This window comes from Saimiri boliviensis, chromosome 9, assembly GCF_048565385.1.
Source record: "Saimiri boliviensis isolate mSaiBol1 chromosome 9, mSaiBol1.pri, whole genome shotgun sequence".
Taxonomy (NCBI): domain Eukaryota; kingdom Metazoa; phylum Chordata; class Mammalia; order Primates; family Cebidae; genus Saimiri; species Saimiri boliviensis.
This window is the reverse complement of record NC_133457.1, coordinates 13459344-13484575: the sequence shown is the minus strand read 5'-3', so window position 1 is coordinate 13484575 and position 25232 is coordinate 13459344. Positions and strand designations below refer to the sequence as shown.

The window sequence follows — 25232 nt, the reverse complement described above, 5'->3', positions numbered from 1 at the left end:
TGGCCTCAAGCCACTCTCCCACCTCAGCCTTCCAAGTGCTGGGATTACAGACATGAGCCAACCTGCCCAGCCTCTTCTTTCTTCTTAAGAACACTACTCCTAGGGGACTAGGGCCCCACTCTTATGGCCTCATTTAACCTTAATTACCTCTGTAATCTCCAATTACAGTCACCTTGGGGGTTAGGGCTTCAACACAGAATTTGGTGAGGGACATAATTCAGTCTATAAATGTCAGTGGTTCACAAACTTCAGTGTGCATCAGGATTATGTGGAAGTCTTGTTAAGACACAGATTGCTGGGTTTTGTTGGTTTGTTTGTCTGTTGTTTTGTTTTTGACAGATCCTTTTTCTGTTGCCCAGGCTGGAGTGCAATGGCACGATTTCAGCTCACTGCAACTTCCACCTCCCAGGTTCAAGCAATTCTCCTGCCTCAGCCTCCTGAGTAGCTGGGATTACAGGTGCGTGCCACCATGCCCAGCTAATTTTTTGTATTTTAAGTAGAGAGGGGTTTCACCATGTTAGCCAGGATGGTCTCAATCTCCTGACCTCGTGATCCAACCTGCCTCGGCCTCCAAAAGTGCTGGTTATTTTTTTTATAATGAGGAAGGAGAAGAATATACAAACGCATAATTCCATGTATATCTAGAAAGTTAGTTAAATCTCTTAACATTGGTCACTGTTAGAGAATGGCCATAAATGACAGGGGTATATGACTCAGGTTTCTCCCACATACTGTTTCATATTTAAATATGTACCATGTTTATATATCACTTCAAAAATATAAAGTTATCTCATCTATCTATCTACCTATCTTTACTGAACCTTTAATAGAAACGCTACAGCCAATTTTGTCATTTAAGCTAGTCATACATGTTTTTTTCTTTGTTTGTTTGTTTTGTTTTGTTTTGTTTTTCCTTTTCCTAGAGACTAGGTCTGTGATTTTGGCAAATAACAGTTTGCAAAACTGCTGAACTGGTGTAAAGATGAGCAGCACCATGAAAAGAGAAGAGCTCAGAGTACGTGGTCGTGAATTGAAACAATGAACACACACGACACCTCGTAAATCTTTGAGTGTCTGAAACATGATAGCTTATGATCCTTTGCCTGTGACTTGGTCTCATGGGATGTGGTAAGTGCACAAACTATTTGAAAACTTTGCATTCCCTTCATAGTGAGAAAATGTTGCTAAGAAAAATGGATTCATAACTCTCAGTGACTTCTTAAATGACAAGATTCACTATGAACTCAAAATCGTGGAGTAAAAAACTGTGCATTGGTTTCTCCTACCTTTTATAGCTTATTGATATATAATTGATGTACAGTAACCTGCACTTTTTAAAGGATACAGTTAGATAAATTTTGACATGTAGAACCGACACCACAATCGAAATAACAAACATTTCATTACCTCCCAAAGACTCCTTGTATTCCTTTGTCAACCTTCCTTCCCATTCCTCCCCACAGGCACCCATGTATTTGCTTTCTGTTACCATATGTTTGATTGCATTTTCTAGAATTTTATAGAAATGATTCACACAGTATTTATAGTTTTTTGGGTCTGGCTTCTTTAACTCACTCAAGTTAAAGGAGTGTGATATTTATCCATGTGGTGTGTGTGTAGAGTCCGTTTCTCTTTGCTGCTGAGGAGTAGTCCATCATATGATGAATCAAAATTCGTTTATTCATTCACCTGCTGATGGGCATTGGGTTGTTTCTGATGAACCGCCATCATTTTATTTCCTCACAACCATCTCATTTCTCCCCATGTTATAGATGAAATGAAGACTCTTAGAAGCCAAGTAATGTCTAAAGTACAAAGACAGTACTTGAAACATAGAACCTTAAATTATTGCAATATCTGAGCTGAAAGGAACACGAGGGCATCTCTCTCTTCCTCTCTTCTTTTTCTCTCTCTCTTTGTTTCTTGCCTTGTTCTTTCAACTGCTTGGTATTGAGATTTGATTTTTGATCAACAAGAATTATTATTTCTCTTTATGCAGGGTAAAGTCAGAAGGTTCTTCTTTGTCAGCTAAATGCTAGTACCCTTTTATTTAAATTTATTCCTAATATGCTCCTACCATAGGGAAATTAGGAAAATATTCTGGAATATCCTGTCAGCCAAAGGTGGCCTTCTGTTCCACAGGCCCAGCAGTGTGTTAGAGCTTATTTGTGCAGGCTCATAAGAGCTGCCTGTTATATTTTTAAAAGCTAAGCACAGTTTTACAAGTTAAATAATATAAACTTTCAATTAAATATATATTAAAAATAGTGTAGAAAATATTCTAAAAACTCATTGCTTTCTGATTATTTTACCACATTTTGCTAACACTTAGCCTTTTAAAGTTACTTTGTTTCTTCTTAATTCTACATTCAGTGATAAAACACTGAGCTCAGAATCAACCTTGGTAGGACTATTTACATGATGGAAATTGTCAAAAGACATAACTCAAAGTGGAATTTACCATTTTGTTGATTGTCTAGACTTAAGAACATGATAGAGAATATGGTAATAATTTAAAACCTATAATCTCTAGCTATTACATTGTGATTATCACAAAACACAAGAAATTTTTTTTAGTATTTGAAAACCATTACACAATTTAGCAAACAAGTTGCTCACATCATTGATGAATGAAGTTCTGATATGTATCTTCCTTATTTTACTTTCATCTCTTCATTAACATAAACAAAAATACCAACCAATATGCAAAGCAAAACTACTTAGGGAGCCAGTGTTAAACATTTACCAGTACACCACTGCCTTTGAAATTAAACCCTGTTGGGAGGGAGGAACAAAACCTAGTGGACAAGACTAGTTTCTGTTTAGATCTCATAGGAAGTCAAAACCTCGAAGAAAAAGAAAACAGTGAAATCAGAGCTGCAAATTAAAAAATAGTTAAAATTTGTTATAATTTAAAAACTGAAAAATACCATAAAATGGCTCAAAAAGATATCCCTATGCCATGTAGTTTACCTCCCCAGGGGCAACATCTATTGCCAGCTGAGTTTTCGTTAAGAGATGGTCTATATATTGGCCTGGCACGTTGACTCATGCCTGTAATCCCAGCACTTTGGGAGGCAAAGGTGGGTGGATTACCTGAGGTCAGGTATTTGAGATCAGCCTGTCCAACACGGAAAAACCCCAACACTACAAAAAAAATACAAAAATTAGTCGGGCATGGTGGTGCATGCCTGTAATCCCAGCTACTTGGGAGGCTGAGGCAGAAGAATTGCTTGAGGCCGGGCGCGGTGGCTCAAGCCTGTAATCCCAGCACTTTGGGAGGCTGAGGCGGGTGGATCATGAGGTCAAGAGATCGAGACCATCCTGGTCAACATGGTGAAACCCTGTCTCTACTAAAAATACAAAAAATTAGCTGGGCATGGTGGCGCGTGCCTGTAATCCCAGCTACTCAGGAGGCTGAGGCAGGAGAATTGCCTGAACCCAGGAGGCAGAGGTTGTGGTGAGCCGAGATCGCACCATTGCACTCCAGCCTGGGTAACAAGAGCAAAACTCCATCTAAAAAAAAAAAAAAAATAAATAAAAAAAATAAAAAGAATTGCTTGAACCCGGGAGGTGGAGGTTACAGTGAGCCAAGATCGTGCCACGGCACTTTAGCCTGGGGAGACAGAATGAGACTCTGTCTCAAAAAAAAAAAGGTCTACATATAAACAAGTAATATAATCTATTCTTCTGCCACACCATTTAGTATACATACGATTTTCTATAAAATATTATAATACACTATTTTATACCTTGCTCTCCCCACTTAATATATTATAAAGCTCTATCCATATCAATGTCATTGTTGCATAATATAATAGTATACAGATGTAGAATCATTTATTTACCTATTATTTAGCTACAGTGCAAAGACATTGTAATGGTTTCCAACAGGACTTAATTTTAACCCATGTATTTTACTATCCACATATCTGCTTTTACATGGTTATGATTTGTTGTGTCTCTCCTCATTAAGTTATAGAAAATGAATCAATTTATGTAAATATGAACGCACATTTACTGAACACCTACTAGGTGACTTGCACTGTGAGGGATACAAAAATAAACATTTTAAACATGATCGGTCTTAACACTCTTGTTGCTTAGCTTGAAATTAGGAAAACAGGAGTTTAATAATGATCCAGATAGCAGCCTACGAACTGTCACAAGACTTCACCTTTAATTAGCTGTTGAGCTTGGATTAGTCATCTAATCTTTCTGAACTTTTGTTTGCTCATCTTTAAAATGAAGATGACTATTCCTGCCTTGACCACCTCTTTGGGTTGTTTTTAGGATCAGAGTGGACCATGTTTGCAAACACTAAAGGACCACACATATCTATGAGTACATGACCTCTCCTGACTCAGCTTGTCCACATTGCGTCCAGCCTTGTTAAACTTACATGTGTCCAGACCCTCCACATGCAGACCTCTGCATGTGCAGTGTGCCTTGCCTAGAATACACAACCACAATAGCCCTCCCTTCCCAGTCATGCCAATCCCTACCCTTCTTCAGCTCCCAGATTTCCTGACCTCCCAAGTCTAGATCAGGTGCCCCTCCTATATACTTCCTGAGAGTCCCCATCAGGGCACTGTCATTACCAAGTCACAGAAGAGGAAACTGTTTATGCCTTGTTCACAGTTTTAGCCTACGCTCTCAATAAATGTTCAGGAAATGAGTAAATGAATCAATTGCCTTTAAGGAAATGGAGTAGGGGGACAACGCAATGCACTAGGGTCAGGAAGACCTTTATGTACATTCTCTTCTTTGGTCTTCATAATAATTCTATATGATAAAAATTATTATTTATGTTTTATGAACTTAGAGGGTTAAGATGTTGGAACTCAATGCTGGCAGACCCAATAATACCACTCTGTTTGTCCATATTATCATATCACTCTATCCCCAAATACAATGGCAAACAGTGACTGATAATTACTATGGCCAGCTACAGGGTTATGTGTATCATTCATTCAGTCCTCCCAAAAGCACAAAGTGGTTGATGTCACCATTTGCAGAATAAGGAAATGAGAACACCCAGTGGTGAAGTGACTTGTTTAAAGTGCTATAAATTTTCCAAAATGAAAGATCATTGTGAACTGGAGTGGACTGAGAAGACTCCATGACAGAAGAGAGATTGGAGTTGATACTCGAAGAAAGAGTGGAGTTTAGATTCTAGAAACAAAGTTGTCAGAGTGACTTCTAGTTGGAGCAGAGAAAAGGGCATGAGTATTTGAGAAACAGTGAGAAGGTCAGGTGACAAGAAAGAAGGATCATGCCTAGGAGTTAAGGAAACATAATGCAGAGGTGGGTTGGTTTATATTATGAAAAGCCTAGAAAAAGTGTATCTCGGAAGTTGTATTTTAAGGGAAATTGGAATAATTTTATGGAAATGACATGGTGAGGGTGTATTTGATTTTTTCTTTCCTTTAAAATAGGAATTATATGTGATTTATCTAATTTTCTTGAGGATTTAGCTTTAGCTAAAATGTTTGGTTTTTTCCTTGATAGGAATCGTAACCCATCTTATCCCAGAGTTTCCACTTCTCAGAGACAGAAACCATGAGAAATGGAAAATACTAAGAACCCTTGAACTCTGCTATTCAGGGTGGAGCAGGACATACCATTCCATTCAGTGAAAGACCTTCTGACTTTTTGTAGTTGAGAAAACATTGGAGTCATATGTGATTTGTGTGGCAAGACCTTTGAAGTCAAATGGCTACTGAGCAAAATTGTGAATTTACCCTTCCCCCCTCAATCACTTTCAAACTAAGCTCAAAAACCATCAGCAAAGATCAAGTTTCCATGACTTTTTCCCCCTTATACTCGACCCGCATGCTTTTTCATTTTGGCCAAAGTTTTCAAAGCAGGATTTTGGGGGGACTCTCGCCTATTTTTCATTGGACTTCTTCCTCCTGTTCTCCTTGCCTTCCACAGAAGCACCCACACAGGAAGGGCAGACCTGTCCAACACCTGCTCTTCAATTGATGAGGCACTCACGTTGTGTGACCTACACAAACTGTAGATTGAGAATCAAGCCTTGGGGAGCATGAGGTGAATATTTCTCCACCTCTTCTCATAACAGAGCTGTGCACCAAGGAATGCTTTCGTCGGCAAATGTTTTAAATGCAGAAGACTTCAGCAGGTAGAAGCTGAGCATTTGCATGCCTGAGGCTTAACTTCTTTTGAGGGGCTCCCAGCTGGCTTAGGCACCCAGAAATTTCAGGCCCTGTGACTTAGACTTGTTTCTACAAAGTGACACTGCCCTAACTAAGGTGACTATATAATTTCTTATGCCATGACACTTCTAAAAATAAAAAGGATTGTTAAAAATAATTAAGATTATATAGTTTTAGGCCGGGTGCGGTGGCTCAAGCCGGTAATCCCAGCACTTTGGGAGGCTGAGGCGGGTGGATCACGAGGTCGAGAGATCGAGACCATCCTGGTCAACATGGTGAAACCCCGTCTCTACTAAAAATACAAAAAATCAGCTGGGCATGGTGGCGCGTGCCTGTAATCCCAGCTACTCAGGAGGCTGAGGCAGGAGAATTGCCTCAACCCAGGAGGCAGAGGTTGCGGTGAGCCGAGATCGTGCCATTGCACTCCAGCCTGGGTAACAAGAGCGAAACTCCGTCTCAAAAAAAAAAAAATTATATAGTTTTAAAAATATTTGTTGAATGAAAAATTACTTTCATTATTATTGAACTTATAAGATACAGTAGTTCTATTCAAAAACTATTTTTAAAAATAAAATTGCTTACGAAAATGAAAATAACGTATTCATATTTACTAAGGCAAAATTTAAAAATACTTCTTCATATTGACTTTTTGAAAATAAGTAACACAAGAATAGTTATTCTTGGTAAACAGTAACATACTTCACTGTATTTCCTATATATACCCTGTCTCTAATACCATATCACAGTGTATTTTTTTCTGAAGACTGTATATATTCTTTTTCAATAAGATCTTTTAAAAAATTTTTCACAAGCATCTCAAATTGCCTTCAAATTTCTGTCTTATAATTAATTAACTTGAAACCCTTAGTACCTTTTTTTTCTGTAGTTGTATATCAAATTTTTGAAATTTACAGTGGGGAGCAGTGGTTTACTTCTGTAATCCCAGCCTTTTGGGAGGCTGAGGCAGGAGGATCACTTGAGGTCAGGAGTTCAAGACCAGCCTGGCCAACATGGTGAAACCCTGGCTCTACTAAAAATACAAAAAAATTAACCTGGTGTGGTGACGGGTGCCTGTGATCCCAGCTACTTGGGAGTCTGAGGCAGAAGAATTGCTTGAGCCCAGGAGGCAGAGGTTGCAGTGAGCTGAGATGGTGACATTGCACTCCAGCCTGGGTGACAGAGTGAGACTCCATCTCAAAAAATAAAAATTAAAAAATTCAATTATAAGGTCTACATAATACTTGGCAAGTCCAGAGAAAATTATAAGCAGAAGAGTTTTAACCCTAACTTTATTTTTTGTATTGAAATATATATAAATAATTAACCCAAATGTTTTTATAAGTACTACTTCTTTTTCCCTCTTTTGTCTATCAGTTTGGTATCTTTGACAAACATTTTTTAAAAGGCAAAAATTATTTAAAAGTTGTCTATAATATGATTCTTTGAGTGGTTGAACAAATACAGATACTGCAAAAATACAGGTCTTTTCCATTTCATTTTATTCTGGTATAGAATACAAACTTATGCAACTAAAAATGGAGGTAGCAAACATTTTTTATATAAGTTAAAATAACCCAGAGCACAATCATGAAGCTTTAAAATTAAATCTTATGAATCATTTAAACTCTCATTGATTATTTTGTTCAGTTCTTCCCATGCTTTCATATGGCTTAATTTTAATATCTTCTTGTTTACAAGCTTTGTCTTCAGTAATTGCAGTTTGCCAAAATGTAAAAGCTAAAGTTTTGAGGTGCTCTACTCATTGGATACCTTGATTAAAGATTTCCACCTGATTTTGAACAAAATGCAACCAAAATTTAAAGGACACATTTACCCAAAAAATGTCAGTGCTAATATAGGATACTTACGTTGTGTTACAAATTGGTTTTTTAGACTCAAATGTTTCTAAAATCTAATTAATGATAAACAGTAAAGAATGGATTTGCTTGTTGTTATACCCAAGTATATTATTTCTTCAATATCGGTATCACCATGAAAATGACGCAGTTCAGTTATTTTATCTATGCATATGTATAAATATTTGTGAGTTTTGGCAATACAGTTTCTATGTCAATTGGTAGAATATCATAGCTTGTTTAACCCAATTATGAATCATGTGCATGGCAATCAATTCCAAGTACATTTTTGCTCTGTTTTAATTTAGTAAGAGCATTATTTTTTCCACAATGCTGTACATCACCAGAATTTGTACTCATATTATGGATGCAAAAACAAATCATTCAACCCTCAGTGCTGAACTCTGTAACCGAATTTACAATAGCGTTCACAATAATTTCAGATGTTTCACTCTCAACAAAAGAAAATCCTAAACGTTTTACTTTGACTCAGTGAATTGGATGAGAACCTTCCACTGTCATTAGAGTTAACCAGATTTCAGATGACACTGATATAAAATTGAGGCCACTTAGTTGTTTGGCAAGTTCTTCTTATGCTAATTATCCGCTATCATTATCTGTTATCACTTTATAAGTGGATGTACAGGGAAACAGGATTTAAAAAGAACAAAATTAAAATAAAGGATCATTTAACCTAAATGAGAAGTTATGCTTCGAAAGAGGTTGTATAAATGCACCTTCTGAAGCTGCACCTCTCAACTGTTGTCGTATTCAATCAAATCTTCTTAAATTTACCATTAACTTTTGAATGAGACCCTGATGATTTTTCAGCAGATTTGTATTTCCTTGTTTTCAAGTGGTCAGTGATGTCACAATGGGTCCCATGGCAGATAGCAAATGTCTACATTTTGTGCAAGTTTCACTGTAATCATTTACTTTCTTGAGAAATGGCAATTCTTTACTTAAGTCTGTACTAAACTCGTGTTTTCATTGTCTTGAGGTCATTGCTATTGAAAGAGTTTATTGTAAAATAAAAAAGCATTGCCAAACAACAAAAGAAACAGTCATGGATTTACACCATCCAATAAATGGAAAACAGTTGCAGCATTCAGACTACACAGTAAGTTCTATGGCAGGACTGCTCGTCTTCTGCCTTCTGTACATATTGTATATATACCTAACCCATAATATCCCATGTTTTCCACTAACTTAGTGACTTGCTGACTTTGTGCATTTATAGAGAGTGGCACAAGCTGTTAGACTGGGAGGGCCAGCAGCATAGACTATTTCTTTTCCCACCACCTGGGAGTTATCTGTCTCTAGCTGCTCATGACTGAGTACAAACACACCTTGTTTCGTGGTGCTTTACCTTATTGAGCTGCATATTATTATGTTATTTACAAATTGAAGGTTTGTGGCAACCCTGCATTGGTCTCTTGGTACCATTTTTCCAACAGCATGGGCTCACATTGTGTCTCTGTCACATTTTAGTAATTCTAACTTTTTCCTTATTACTGGTATTTCAAACTTTTTCCTTATTATTATATCTGTCATGGTGATCTGTGACCAGTGATCTTTGGTGTTACTATTATAATTGTTTTTGAAGTGCCACAAACTATGCCCATGTAAGACATTGAACTTAATTAATACACGTTATGTGTGTTCTGACAGCTCTGCCAACCAGCCTTTCCCCATCTCTCTCCCTCTCCTTGGGCCACTCTATTTTCTGATCTACAACAATATTGAATTTGGGCCAATATTGAAATTATAAGGCCAATAACCTTACAATGGCTTCTATGTGTTCAAGTGAAAGGAACAGTCGTGCATCTCACTTTAAATCAAAAGATAGAATTATTAAGCTTAGTGAGGAAGGCATATGGAGAGCCAAGACAGGCCAGAAGCTAGGCCGCTTGAGTCAAAAACTTAGCCACATTGTGAAGGTATAGGAAAAGTTCTTGAAGGAAATTGCTTCCAGTGAACACATGAATGATAGGAAAGTGAAACAGCATTGCTGTATGAAACATATCTTGCTGATATGGAGAAAGTTCAAGTAGTGTGGACAGAAGATCAAACCAGCCATAACATACCCTTAAGCTGCATCTTAGTCAAGAGCAAGGCCCCAGTGCTCTTCAATTCTATGAAGGCTGAAAGAGGTGATGAAGCTACATGAGAAAAGTTTGAAGCTAGCAGAGATTGGTTCATGAGGTTTAAGGAAAGAAGTGGTCTCTCCATAACATAAACGTAAGGGTGAAACAGCAAGTGCTGTTGTCGAAGCTGCAGTCAGTTATCCAGAAGATCTAACTATGATCATTGATGAAGATGGCTACACTCAACAACAGATTTTCAATGTAAGTGAAACAACCTTCCACTGGAAGAAGATATGTTCTAAGGCTTTCATAGCTAGAGAGGAAGAGAAGTCTAAGTCCGGCTTCAAAGCTTCAAAGGACAGGCTGACTCTCTTTTTAGGGGCTGCTGCAACTAGTGACTTTAAGTCGAAGCCAATTCTCATTTATCATCTGAAAATATAGTATATATTCTGCAACATACAGATCAAGTAGTAATTTTTTGACTTTCAAGTCTTAATATATTAAAAAATTTCTTCTACTTATATTTTTCCTTAAGATATGCTTAAGTGAAAAAGACACATTTCATAAACTGCCATATAGAGTGATTCCCCTGATGAATCTGGGCAAAGTAAATTGAAAACCTTCGGGAAAAGGTTCATTATTCTAGATGCCATCAAGAAAATTTGTGATCCATGGGAGGAAGTCAAAATATCAACATTAACAGGAGTTTAGAAGAAGTTGATTCCAACCTTTGTGGATGACTTTCAGGGGTTCAAGATTTCAGGCAAGAAGTAACTGCAGAGGTGGTGGAAATAGCCAGAAAACTAGAACTAGAAGCGAAGATGAGGCTAAGCTGCTGCAAACTCAAGATCGAACTTGAACAGATGAGGAGTTGCTTCTTAAGGATAGGAAGACCCTCCACCAGCAAAAGGATTACGACTTGATGAAGGCTCAAATGATTGTTAGCACCTTTTTTTTAAGCGATAAAGTACTGTATTTTTTGAGACAGGGTCTCATTCTGTCATCCAGGCTGGAGTGCAGTGGCATGATCATGGCTCACTGCTGCCTTGACCTCCTGGTCCCAGAAATCCTCCCATCTTGGCCTGTAGCTGAGACTATAGGAATACATCACCATTCCTGGCAAATAAATTTTTGAAGTTTTTGTAGAGACAGGGTCTCACTATGTTGTCCAGGCTGGTCTTGAACTCTTGGGCTCAAGTGATCCCCCCAATTTAGTCTCTCAAGTAGTTGGTGCATGCCACCATGCCTGACATATAACATAACTTTTATATATACTAGGAAACCAAAAAAACTCATGTGGCTTATCACAATATTCACTTCATTGCAGTGGTCTGGAACTGAACCTGCAATATCTCCAAGGAACACCTGCCAACTTCGTTTTATCAGTGACAGTCCTGTATGGTTCTTCTGAAAAGAAAATCGTAGCTACATTGCTTCTGGAAAGAGTAGAGAAAAGAGAAAGGAGTTATTGTCAGTGTCTGTCAGATTTTACCATATGTTAAAGTGAAAAGTCAATGTCAACGTTACACTTACGTCTCACACACTATTCCATAACACCATGAAAGGAGAGAAGCTGGAAGTATAAAGTAGCTGTCTACTCGACCCATTCTGGCTTGTTTTAATCCAACTACTAACAAGCACATTCCATTAAAAAGTGAAGTACTTGAGACAAATGTTACATACCAAAAGCATGCTGGAAATAACAGGTGTAAACTGGGACTCTTCTAGGAAAACTGAGATATCTGATCAGCCTAGCCCCAACCCATTCTGACTGGTTGAAGTTAGCTACAATTTAGCTGTCAGCCTCCTAAGCTGACATTTAAAAAACTCTTATGTCTTTATTCTTTTTTTTTTTTTTTTTTTTTTTGAGACGGAGTTTCGCTCTTGTTACCCAGGCTGGAGTGCAATGGCGCAATCTCGGCTCACTGTAACCTCTGCCTCCTGGGTTCAAGCAATTCTCCTGCCTCAGCCTCCTGAATAGCTGGGATTACAGGCACGCGCTGCCATGCCCAGCTAATGTTTTGTACTTTTAGTAGAGACGGGGTTTCACCATGTTCACCAGGATGGTCTCGATCTCTGGACCTCGTGATCCACCCGCCTCGGCCTCCCAAAGTGCTGGGATTACAGGCTTGAGCCACCGCGCCCGGCTATGTCTTTATTCTTAAAAAAAAAAAAAAAAAAAAAAAAAGATTCACTGACTTTGAATTTGTTTAACTTCTTGAGTAGGACCTCTAGGAAAGCATCATTATAAACGTGATGATTGACTTTGCATTCTGAAAAACACCCCAGGTTCCTACTCAGCCTACAAGGCCTTATTTAACAGGATCCCAACCATCGCTTCAGCCTTGTCCCACTCCTACATCACCACACTCTGCCATGTTGTCTTCTTTCAGTTCTTCAGATATGCCAGGTCTGATCTATCTTCAAAGGCCTGGGGGACTGCACCCTCTACTTGGAATGCCCCTTCTCGCACACTCCCAAGCTTGGATATTTTTCTTCTCGGAGATGGCTCTCAGGTCAAACTTCATCTCCTTTAAGAGTTCCTCCCTGGCTGCCTACCTAGTGGACATCTTGCTTCATTTTTCTCAATCTCAGCCCATGTTTATTTTCTTCATAGCACTTATTGATAGTCATTGCAATTATATTATTAATTTATTGGCTTATTTATTTTACTGATAGCCCCCACATGAGAATGTAGGATTCATGACAGAAGGGTTTTATCTGCTTTTTTTACCCTTATATCCCAAGAGTTGGGAAGGGTATCTGGCACCAGGCACCAAATAAATATTTATTGAATGAATGAATAGCATATATTAACATTGTGTTTAAGGTACAAGACATATATCAAAAGATTTTCAAACAGTTGGGTCAAATTTAGTATATATGAAAATGTTGATTGTAACAACAAATTTTCTAAAAAAAAAAGTGTTATTTTCATAAGGATTTTAATCACACATTTAGCCAGTTAGCTCCCAAGGGCACTACTCTGCTGGCCATGGAAGCACTTCGCAGAGGCGTCAAGTCTGCAAACCACAGGGCAGGATCCGAGCTGCTCAAATCCCACTTTCTGAGACGGTGCAGTAGACAGCAGCATCCCTCCAAGCCCCTTGAGTGCAGACATGATGGGAAACTGTGAATTTAAGCCTATAAAGTTCCTTTCAGCTTTGTACCTTTAGGAGCCTGACCTTGTATGGAATTGTGGTTTTTGAACAGATGGTGGAAATGACTTTGTTAGATGCAAGAGTCTGTTGTTTTCAGAAGCTATCAAACCACCGATAACTTTATTTACATTATTTGATAAACAGGCTCCATCTTCTCTCTCTGTTTCTGCTCTGCAAATGTTCTGGTTCCTGGACAAGTTTGCTCAAACCTTATGATACTTTCTGTAAAATAAAATGAGCACATCCTTGTATCTTGACATTTAAAAGATAATTCCACTGTTTCCAATGAGTGTCATAATCATGAGTGAATTATTAATGAAATATTTTTAATGTACATTTTTTTTCAGTTACTCAGTATTAACAAAAGTCTCCTTCTTCTTCTTCTTCTTCTTGTCTTTTTGTTTTTTTCCCTTTTTGTGGAGAATGGGCTCTCGCTATATTGCCCAAGCAGGTCTCAAACTCCTGGGCTCATGCTATCCTCCCGCCTCTGCCTCTCTAAGAGCTAGGATTAGAGGCATGAGCCACAGTGCCTGGCCAATCAAAGGCTTCTTTATAAATAAAACACTCAATAAATGATTTTGGCTAAGGAGAGTGCCTCAGTTGTGAGAAAGGAGAGTTCCTCAGTTGTCAGAGTTGTGAGAAACTGTACTGACTTTCCATGAAGGAGGTGAGACTATCAGGGAAAAAGCTAATACCTCAAGTCACACACCAAAACTCATAACTATAGTCTCACAACTATAGTCTTTATGTTTTCAGCTCTCAACAATAACTGCATGCCTAAACATCTAACATTAAGGAATTAGTTGAATAGATTATAGTATATTATGCTCTGGAGTACAATACAGCATTAAACCTCGTGTAGAAGACAAATGATGTGAAAACCTGTGCTAGATTAATTGAACAAAGCAGGAGATGTAAGCATATGTACAACATAATATAATTTTTATGTTTTAAAAAGCATATTTGTGTTGAGAAAAAAGGACTGGAAGCTTATGTAATACCAAGCATGGTGAGTCTGGAATACATTTGACTATTGTTATCAGACTGCAAGGTAATACCAATATACCAAAATATTAACTCAAAATATTAATGATGAATTTCCCTGAGTGGTGGAAATGGGAGTGGTCCTTTCTCCCTTTCTTTGTGTATTCCTCCCTTCTTCCCTTTCTTCCTTCTTTCCTGTCTCTTTTCTTTCTTTTTAAACCTCTGTTCTTTAAACCTAATATGGGCATCAATTTATTCCTTTTGTGATTAAAACGCTTTTTTTTTTCATGGAGATGAAATTAACATAACAAAATTAGCCATTTAAAGTGAACAATTTACTGGCATTTTGTACATTCATAGTATTTTGCAATCACCACCTGTAAGTCTAAAACATTTTCATTACCCCCAAATGAAACCCCATATCCGTTAAGCAGTTATTCCCCATTCTCCCCTCACCCCAGTCCCGAGCAACCACAAATCTGCTTTCCATTTCTGTGGATTACCTCTTCTGGATATTTTCTGTAAATGGAATCATATGATACGTGAATTTTGTGTCTGATGCCTTCCGCTTAGCATATTTTTGAGGTTCATCCACATTGTACTATGTATCAGTACTCCGTTTCTTTTTATAGCTGAATAACATTCCCTCATATACATCATGACTTGTTTATCCATATACCCATTGATGGACATTTGGCTTCCTTCCTTCCTTCCTTCCTTCCCCTCTTTCTTTCTTTTTTGAAATAGAAATGGGCTCTTACTGTGTTGCTAAGGTTGGTCTCAAACTCCTAGCCTTAAGCAGTTCTGCTTCAGCCTCCTGAGTGGCTGGGATTACAGGATGCCAGCCACTGGGCCCAGCTTCGCATTTAAAACTTTTAAAAGTTATTCTGTAACACTGAGTTTATCGGTTAGCGAACCTCAAGATTGATGAAGAAAAGGGAGGAGGTTAGGGAAAAATCAATGTCAGCAATCTTTGTCAATTTTTTTCATTTAAAAATAAAAATAAGCACAGAACATTTTGTAGTACGGGAGGTGATATGAGCGAATTTACGTGTACCTCCTACTCAGGTTCTCCTGCCTTCCAGTTTTCTTCCCCAGAGGTGACCTCTCTAACACCTTTTTGTGTTTCCTCACAATCAAAGTACACTGGAATCAATACTCACGGAAAAGTTCCTGAGACGCTGGGAAATTAAAAAATTTCCTAAGTGCTAAGTGGTTCAAATAGTTCAGGATGATAAATTAATCTAGGGATAATTATTTATTATTATTAAAATAATTTAAATAATCTAAATATGCATTGTGTTTCCGTTTAGGCCTTTGTTACCCAATATTATTTCACTACGTCTCAAAATACTATATTTATATATATACTGGCAATTCCATATATGCATACATGTATTTTTGTGTGTATATACATATATATATACGCATATATATAATCATTTCTCAGCCTTTTGACTAAAATCAAGTGTAATATATGTTATCAGTTTTATCATACATCTATAATCCTAGAGGAACTTTTGTACCTCTGATAGATCAAAGAATTATAGATATGAATATATGCTACCCAATATGGAAACTGCCGGTTTTGTAAGTAGCCCGAGAGAATAATATTAGCTCAGATGTAGGAAGTAGCATTTTGTGCACTAGACTAGAAATAGATCTTCCACGGGTTTTTAAATTTTAACTTCTATGAAAAAGTCAAAGGAAAAAGACAAAATTATTACTATATTGAAAAAAAAGGGGGAGCAGTCATCAGGTAAGCCATTCAGTGTCCAGAGGACTTGCACTCATCAGTGGGGTCCCAGCATGAGCCCACTTAGGAACAAAATGTTTTTCGACAGTTTGTTTCCATCTTCAAAATATCCAGTAGTTATTTTCGTGTTACCCAGGAGAAGTCAGACTCTGATGGAAGTGGCTTGTGCTAACGAAATTCACAAGAGCCTTATTGACAAGTCAGATCGCCAATTAACTAATTTGGAATGGAAAAAAAAGACTGCTATTAAAGAGTCTGGAATACCCATATTGTCAGGTCAGAATTTTCTCTCACTTGTGGAAAAGTTTGCCTGGGAAGTCAAATTACTATTGAAATTTTCTTGTTAAAAACTGAGTGAGCATAAAGGAAGCTGGATCAGAACAATGGGAGGAATGGTATTATAGAGAATTAACTGAAGTTGAAATGATTTACATAACACGTCCCTGTCTTTTTCAGAGGTTCAGACTGTATATATTTTCAGTGGAGTTTTACAATTTTATTTTTAAATTCATTCTGGTAATAATGTTCCAGTCCCTATAGAAAAACTCACCTACATGTTCTCACTCACAAGTGGGAGTTGAACGATTAGAACAGATGGACACAGAGAGACAAACAACACACACCAGAGGCTGTGGGGTCACGGGGAATGAGGGGAGGGAACTCAGGGGACAGATCAATAGATGTAACAAAACCACCGTGGCATGCACATTCTCATGAAACAAACCTGCACATTCTTCACATGTATCCCATTTTTGGGATAAGGAAAACTCACTCTAAATTGTATTCTAAAGGCATTTGTAACTCATGCATTGCTAGAGCCAGCTGCTTTGGTCTGAATTTTGGTGTGGCTTAACTCTAATTTCTTTTATAGCAAAGTCCTACCAGTACAATTAAGAAAGGTTTCCTTGACAATATTTTTCTATCAGCTTTCACTTTTTTCTTATCTACTTCCCCTGCCAGTGACCTTTGCCTTGATGTCATTTTGATCATCATGCCACAGACTTTGGAAAGTGCTGAGATCTTGCACTCTAATGCAATTGCAATGTGTTAGTTCCATTTTGCCAACACGTAGCACTTTAACACTTCACTAGCAAACAAACTGGTGATGAAAAGGCAGGGTTTCTGCCTTGTGAATCCTTCACCAATTTTCCTGATTAGAAGAATTTAAAGAGGGATACTAAACAAACTGAATGAACATCCCACATTTTCTACGGACAGAACTGAGAGTTTAATGTCATAGTTGAATCTATTAGCACTATTATATTTATCAAGAATTAGGTAGCATGTTCTTTCAATCTTCCTATGTTTAGCATCTATTGCAATGTCTGGTAGAGAGTAAGGGTCTGGAGACAAATCTCCTTGGATTTCTCATATTTCTACATGTCTTATGAGTAAAGGCATTGACTGACTTTGTTCTGGACTATTTTTCAAGGATGTTTGTATAGCAAACCACCTTGGAAGAGTGAGAAAGTGTCTCGAGGCATGCTTCCTGTTCAGTGTGAAAGACCTGGTTTCCCCAAGCTCAGAGTTCCTCGCAAATGCTGACACTGGCTACTGCTATTGCTGTAAGTAACAAAGTCACTTATTTCTGACCCAAGAATCTCATGATTTCTACCAGCTCCTTTGAAACTGGCAAGCTAACCTGTCAGCTTCAAAATAGGATAAAAATCTCAGCTCCTTCAAGTTTTTAAGAGTAAGTGCTCAAAAAAAGAGAGGAGGTTGTTGAATGAATTAATTTAAAAAAATATATAGATGGCTTAACATTTTTCTGAATAGTCCACAGTTATTTAAAGAGAGAGCCCAAGAACTTCTATTGGCAAGGAACTATTTCACAATATATTTTCATTAAAGTACCAGTGTGTGCTAGTCAGCCTATGTTTATTTTAGATATCATTGTTGACTTTAAAATGTTGGCAGCAGTATGTTTGGACTCGGCTAAACAATGAGTTGCATGATGGGAACTGATTATTTATTTAAGCATTACCTAGTCAGGTAGGAACTGCAGACTTTGAATAGTTTCTACTTGCTTCTGGATCAGTGTCTCTAAGGAATGAGGCTATAGTTTTGGTATTGAGAGCTGAAATTTTATTCTCGCTCTCTAAAAATAACACCTGATTCTTTTTAGAGTGGCATTTTCATTTGGAAAACACACAAAAAAAATTGACTTTGGTGGGTTTTTTTTCCATGTGCTTGGGAGGCGAATTTGTTTTTCTCTCCACTTTAGAATGCCTGACAAACCTGAACCAGGAAACCCTTTACCAACAGGAAGTGACCCAGTCCTTCTGCATGGCAGGTGGCCACGCTGCCACCTGCTCCCTCCTGTTAGTCATGACTCCAAGAGTCTGGACAGAGGGCTGATGACAGGCAACTGGAGATCTGGAGAGAAAAACCTCTCTTCAAAGGTAAACAAGTGATTTCAGGTCAATTACCTTTCATAATTATCTTATAAACAGTATGGCATAGCAGGAGGAAAAAGTACTAGGATTGGAGACATAGGTTTACTTCTAGTCTTTCTGCTTTTTCTGGATTCTGGGAAAGTCATCTGAGCTCTCTGAGTCTTAGTTTTTCCAGCCATAAAATAATAACAATGAAGTAGTAAAAACACCTTCTCTACCTATATCATCACATTGTTTTCAGCATCAAACAAAACAGCTCAATTCTGGTCAGCAAATGTAACAGTCATATAGTCCTTTCTCAACATTTTGGTTACAAATTTAGAAGGGCTTTGAAGACTGTGGAAGTTTATATTAATGGAAGTATTATTAGTAAGGAGTACACCAAGCACGTTCCTCTTAAGTTCTTGCATCACTTTTTTGCACTGAACAAATATCTCTCTAAGGATTAAACAAATATGCCCTTGAGTGCTATGCATACATGATTGAATTTTAACTTTTTACTTTTCCTTTTATTTTCAGTTGACATGTAAAAATAGTACATATTATGGGACACAGGGGTATTTCGATACCCATGTGTAGAATGGAATCAAATGAGGTTAATTAGCACATTCATCACCTCAAAACATGTATCGTTTCTTAGTGTTGTGAACATTCAAAATCCTCTCTTTTAGTGTTTCAAAAATATACAATAAATTATTGTTAGCCGCTGTAGAGCACCAGAACACCTTCCATCTAGCTGTAATTTTGTATCTGTTAACCAGCCTCTCCCCAACCTCTCCAGCCTCCTACCATTCCCAGCCTGTAATACTCAAAATTCTACTCTCTACTTCTATTAGCACAGACTTTTTTAGCCTCCACATATAAGTGAGAACATGCAGTACTTATCGTACTGTGCCTGGGTTATTTGCTTAATATAATGTTTTCCCGGCTCATCCATATTGCTGTGAATGACAGAATTTCATTCTTTCTTACAGTCCAGTAGGATTCCATTGTATATATCACATTTTGTTTCTGTTCTTCTGTTGATGGATATTTTGGTTGATTCCATACATTGGTTATTGGGAACAGTGCCACAATAAACATGGGAATGCAGATATCCCTTTGATATACTGACTTCTTTCCTTTGGATAACTACCTAATAGTAGAATTGCTGGATCATATGGTAGCACTATTTTTAGCTTTTTGAGACACGGCTGCACTGTTTTCCACAATGAGTTTACTAATTCACATTCCCACCAACAGTGTATAAGGATTTCCCCTTTTCTGCATTCTTTCCAGTGTTTTTTGTTTTTGTTTTTGTTTTTGTTTTTTGTTTGTTTGTTTTTTTGAGACGGAGTCTGGCTTTGCTGCCCAGGCTGGAGTGCAGTGGCCCGATCTTGGCTCACTACAACCTCCGCCTCCCAGGTTCAAGCAATTCTCCTTCCCAGCCTCCTGAGTAGCTGGGATTACAGGTGACTACCATGGTGCCCAGCTAATTTTTGTATTTTTAGTAGAGACAAGGTCCAGGTTGGTCTCGAACTCCTGACTTTGTGATCTGCCCACCTTGGCCCCCAAAGTGCTGGGTTTGCAGGCATGAGCCACTGCGCCTGGTCTGCTTTTGTTATTTTTTGTCATTTCCACAATAGCCGTCCTAAGTGGGATGAGGTGATATTTTACTGTGGTTTTGATTTGCAGTTCCCTGATAATTTTGTTGATAATTTTGTTAAATATATATATATTTGTGGTCATTTGTCTGTTTTTTGAGATATTAATATCTCTATTTGGATCCTTTGCCCACATAATTCCAATTGGTTGGCATCTGCAAAGCTATTTCTAACATCCTCTCGTTACTGTGGGTGGATGGATGGATGAACACTTTGATAGCTAAAGCAAACATGGACTTTTGTTGTTCTTGTAGGGGCTGGTGGGGCAGAGTGCTTCTATATAGCCATGAAGTAGCAGGGAAAGGAGCTCTGAGATCCTCCAGTGTGTAGGGAATATTATCTGCTCTTCTCACCCTCAGTACCAATCTCCAACCTGAGCACTTCTTCCTTAATGTCCTTTCATTAGCTTTGCCTTTCTCTTATCCCACAGTCTTGTACCACAGTGAGAAAAAGACTGCACAGCTCTTCGTAGCTTACGAATCATTTTCATACTTATCATCATATTTAAACATCACTATGACACTGCTAAGTAGGCATAATTCTACCTGTTTTATGGCGAATAAGCTGAGGATTGAAGTTAAGGGACATACCAAGGTCATGCAGGAGATGAGGCTAGGACTCGAGGGTCCTCTGTCAAGCTCACTGTTGTTTCATTTTTCTGGGCTGCCTCTGGGTTAAAACTTTTTAAAAAGTAAATTCTGAAATAGTTACAAGGGATTAGGGAAGGAGTGCAGAATGAGTTTTCAGTGAAGCATCTTAGAGGGATAACACCATAGTAAACCTCCTCATCCTTCCCATATCTTGTAATCAAGGATTAAGAAGCTCTTTACCTTCTCCTGAAGAAATTGATCTCGTTAGGTTCATCTCCATATTAACAGCAGAAATTAAGTCAAAATGATCTTGGGTCCCTTAAAACAAGGGTTCTCTGGGTCCAGGGATAGAATTCAGGCAGTCCATGGACCTGGATGAAGAAAAAAATTCCTGTTTTTGATTTCCTGAGCCTCTAGCATTTCTCTCAATTATTAATTTAGACTCCAAACCGTGGCAATTATTAGCTGTTCCTATAAGTATGTCACCAAGAGAAGTAAAACATATTTTCCTATCACATTATAATTTTAGATATAGTAATGTACCGCATAAAAGTTCCAGTTAACTGCAGACTGCATAGGCAACAATGATCCTATAAGGTTAAATATATTTGCTGTATCTTTTCTGTGTTTGGATACACAAATACCTTCTGTTGTGTGACAATTTCTTGCAGTATTTACTACAATAACTTGCTGCAGCCTAGGAACAATAGTCTATACTATACAACCAGGTGTGTGGTAAGCTATATCATCATAGGTTTGTGTAAATACACTTCGTGATATTTGCACAGTGACAAAATCACCTAATGACATATTTATCAGAATGGACCCTCATCCTTCATCATCAAGCAATGCACGACTCTATCTTGAAACTATCCTTTGCACTCCTCACAACCTTAAAATATGGTAGCTACTAGACTTGTAGTTGGATCTTATCATTTAATAGGTTAAGAAACACCCATATGTTATTTTATCATGAAGTTTTAAGAGTTGTTTTGATAATTGTATTTCCATATAATTCTTTTTCTATTTCAATTGTCATCTTACGTATTCTATTTTATGCCTTTAAAACATCACTCTGAGAGGGGTACAGGTATCACTCTGCTACCACATGAGTCTAAGGTGCAAATAAAAATTTTTAAAACTTGCTCTAAAAAGACATGCACTGAAAATCTTAAATTATTTCCTGGGAACAAAATATTCAAAACCACCTTTTTTTTTTTTTTTTTTTTTTTTTTTTTTTTAGGAAGCGAGATGTTGAGGCAACAATTCCTTAATTTCATCATCTCTTTCATTTATTTATTTGCTCAACAAACAGCGCATGTGCAATAAACATTCATAGAAATCATATCCCTTTTTATTCTTGGCAAAATTAGCTGTGTGCTAAAAATAAATTGAGTTTGCCTCATGGGACATTTCCTGAAAGGAATGACAATTTAAGACGAGAATAAAGTGGAAGGGGAAGGAATATCTATGCGGAGGAATTAGCCAACAGTAAGATCTTACCTTGAAGACCTTCTGCATTGAATCTAAAAACAGCATTTGTCTTTATGTGAAAAACCATGCCCCGAACTAACTATCTGTGTCCTGTCAGGCCAGGTAATCAAATTATGCATGAAATAATTTCATAATTTTATTTTCAATTGACAAGCACTACATTATACATTCAATCTGTTCACATAAGGTAATATATTTCTTGCAGTAACATCTGTTAATATATGCTTATTCTCAGAAAATGATTATATTACAATTCTTAATCTAGGTACAGAAATGAAAGGGTCCAGGCATTTGACTAATACATATTGATTAATCCTATATAGCAGGGGGAGCTCAGGACTTGTCTGATAAAACTCTCTGAACAGTCTACTCTTGTCTTCTATTTTGCTTCTAGAAATCATTTTGCTTGCTTTGCTGCTGCTTCTTACATGGATCCACACTGGTCACACACTTGAGGGGTGGAGAAATGAGTTAAGATGACTGTTAAGGGCAGTTTGTAGAACATGCTCAGAAACTGCACAGGAATGGGGAGAAACAGTGTTTGTTTGCTTCCCCTGGAGCTAATATTTTTACAGTGCTAAACTCTGAGGTTCAGGAAGCAGACCTTATTTTTCATGTCCTCAAGCATTTCCCTGACTAATCTATCTCCCTAGAATGCTCTTCTTGTCCCTATTTAGTCTCTGCAACTTAAGATCTGCTAATGCTAAGCCTCAGTTTCTCATAAAATCTTTACCTGACTCTTTCTCTTGTTCCAGTTTGGGTTATCTGCCCCTCTGTGCTGCTAAAATCCCCTGTTCTCCTTCCACGGGCAAGCATTATTTCACGTCCTCCCACCATACCCTTCCACCCTCTACTCCACGTCAGGCTCTAGACCGCCACCATTTTGAGACTGAAATGATGCCTTTGAGTTACCAGCAAATATTAGATTCTTAAGATTTTCTGCAGAGTTAATTGAATGAAAAGTGAATGAGGCCAACAAGTAAAAGAAGAAAATGAGACAGGCAACATGAAGACTGAGGCGTATGTAAAGAAGGGTAGGGAGGTTAGCTGGCCCCAGCTGATCTTACCTCCAAGACGTTGACAGAAGTGCGTGTGTGCACGTGTGTTTGGAGCAGTAGCAGCCCAGGGAAAGTGAACTTTCAACTTGACTGCATAGAAATTCTTTCAATAAAGCAGGTATGAATGTCACTGTGCCACTTTCTGGTGTGTAAATATGACAGAAAAAATAGTTCTGTATTTTCACTCACATGATGGTAGAAAATTCAATCTCAGTAATATTTGGGGGCTTTGGTGTTCATCCAAGGGTCTCCAAGTATTTGGAGTGCCAGAAGCTTGCAGGATTCTTGTCAGAGTCATTAGTGGCTCACCAGTGTTTGAAAGCATTGGATGGGCCGTATGTTCCAGCCAGACCAGAGATGTGCCTCATGGTGGTCCAGTCCTTGACCACACACAGGCCACAGAGACCTTCAGGATCTCAATGCCTCCTGTGAGCTTGGCATTAAGTGTTGAGCCTCTAAAGCGCATCCCGAAATAATTCCTGGCCAGCACTTACACATGAGGGAGCCAACGCCCTTCCAGAAACCTGCCTGATTCCTGTGTACAACCCCGACTCCTAGCCTGAGGAAAATCAAATGCTTCCTTTAATAAGGTAGCTTCTGTATCTTCAACTCCGAACACTTAACCTCCACGCCCCTCCTTTGTGAACAAAATCTGGGAAAAATTTTGTACTAGGTGTCATGAATGAGAAAAGAAGCTGGAAATACCAGTTATTCCTTCCTTAATAACTCACCTTGTTACACAGCTCTTCAGAAGCCACAGGAAATTTTATCCCTTTCCTCTCTCAGTCTCACCGCCTCCACATCCACTGGCTGCCCTGTTTGGTTCTGCAGCATGGAGATGCTGGAAGCTCAGTCTTGGCAGTTGTTCCAGTTTTCTTCATCCTGTTCATGACTCCAAAGAAAACACATTTCTCATTCAAAAACAAACTGGCAGTTTCTGTTGAGGCCTCAGATATTTTCCCAGGGTCCACCATAAAAATAATAAGGTTACATTTTAATTTTAAATTATCTGTTCGTGCAGATTCTTATGGCAAGATCTTGCTATAGTTTTGTTGATCATAAAAAGAATCTTCGGTCTGCTTTTAAACAAAATATTATCCAAAAAATATAGCAGACTTCCTTCTGCTTACCCAAAACTCAGGAAGAGTCAGCATTTGTTATAAGGCTCTAAACAAATATTTAAAAACTCTGCTTAAATTTGTTTTGCAGCTTGCATAATTTTGGCAATCATTACGCATGCTAGTATCAGCACTCAGGGCTTGGCATTAATGTTTTCTTCAAAATATTTTACTTTCATAGTATAAATTTACCCTGTATTCCCAAAGATGTATTGACAAGGGTGATCCAGTGTGTCATGAGCTTTAGAAGCTCAACACTTAACACCAAGCTCACAAGAGACGTTGAGATCCTGAAGGTCTGTGGGCCTGTGTGTGGTCAATACTCTTATACTGGACAAGGGTGCTGAAACTTGGCTTCTTTTTTTTTTTTTTTTTTTTTTTTAACTTGGCTTCATTTTGGAAATAGTAGGAAATTTATCAGCGGAGTTTGGGGAAGAAGAAATATTTTAGTGATCTAATCCCATAGTATTTATGCCCTCTTACAAATAGTAGTGATTAGGCCCCACTTGTGACCAACAAACTAAAAATTTGCCATCATTCTATGAATAGGATTTCATTTTTAAATAATTGTACTATGAAAACATAAAAAAAAATTTGAAACAAAAAAACTTGTGAATCTTCACTTACTTCATCACCCATTAACAGTTGTACCAATGCCTAGTTGCCTTATACCAATTTGTGATGCAGCAAAAATAGAGACACAGGGCTGGAGTGTGCCTGTTTTGCGTTAGAATAGGCTCATGAGAAAATGCTAAAGGTATTGGGAAAGGCAAGAGCCAAAGAAGGTTTAGAGAGAAAGCTCTCACTGGGGGTTCAGAGTAGGAGATGGAGGGCATAGAAGCTGCAGGGCTTGTTGCAGAGAAGGCTGAGGCTCCACAGAGGAGGGGAGACTGGACTTAACCAGGTTTTG

General features: G+C 38.0%; 1 long non-coding RNA gene across 1 annotated transcript; it reads right to left on the bottom strand.

Annotated features, from left to right (window-relative positions):
• Window positions 1-7663: 7663 nt before the first annotated feature.
• Window positions 7664-24153, bottom strand: LOC141585586 (uncharacterized). The gene is made up of 3 exons (XR_012519122.1): window positions 23936-24153; window positions 20893-21023; window positions 7664-11558 (listed from the first exon to the last, which is right to left on the bottom strand). It is a non-coding gene; the product is annotated as an uncharacterized LOC141585586 (long non-coding RNA).
• Window positions 24154-25232: the final 1079 nt, after the last annotated feature.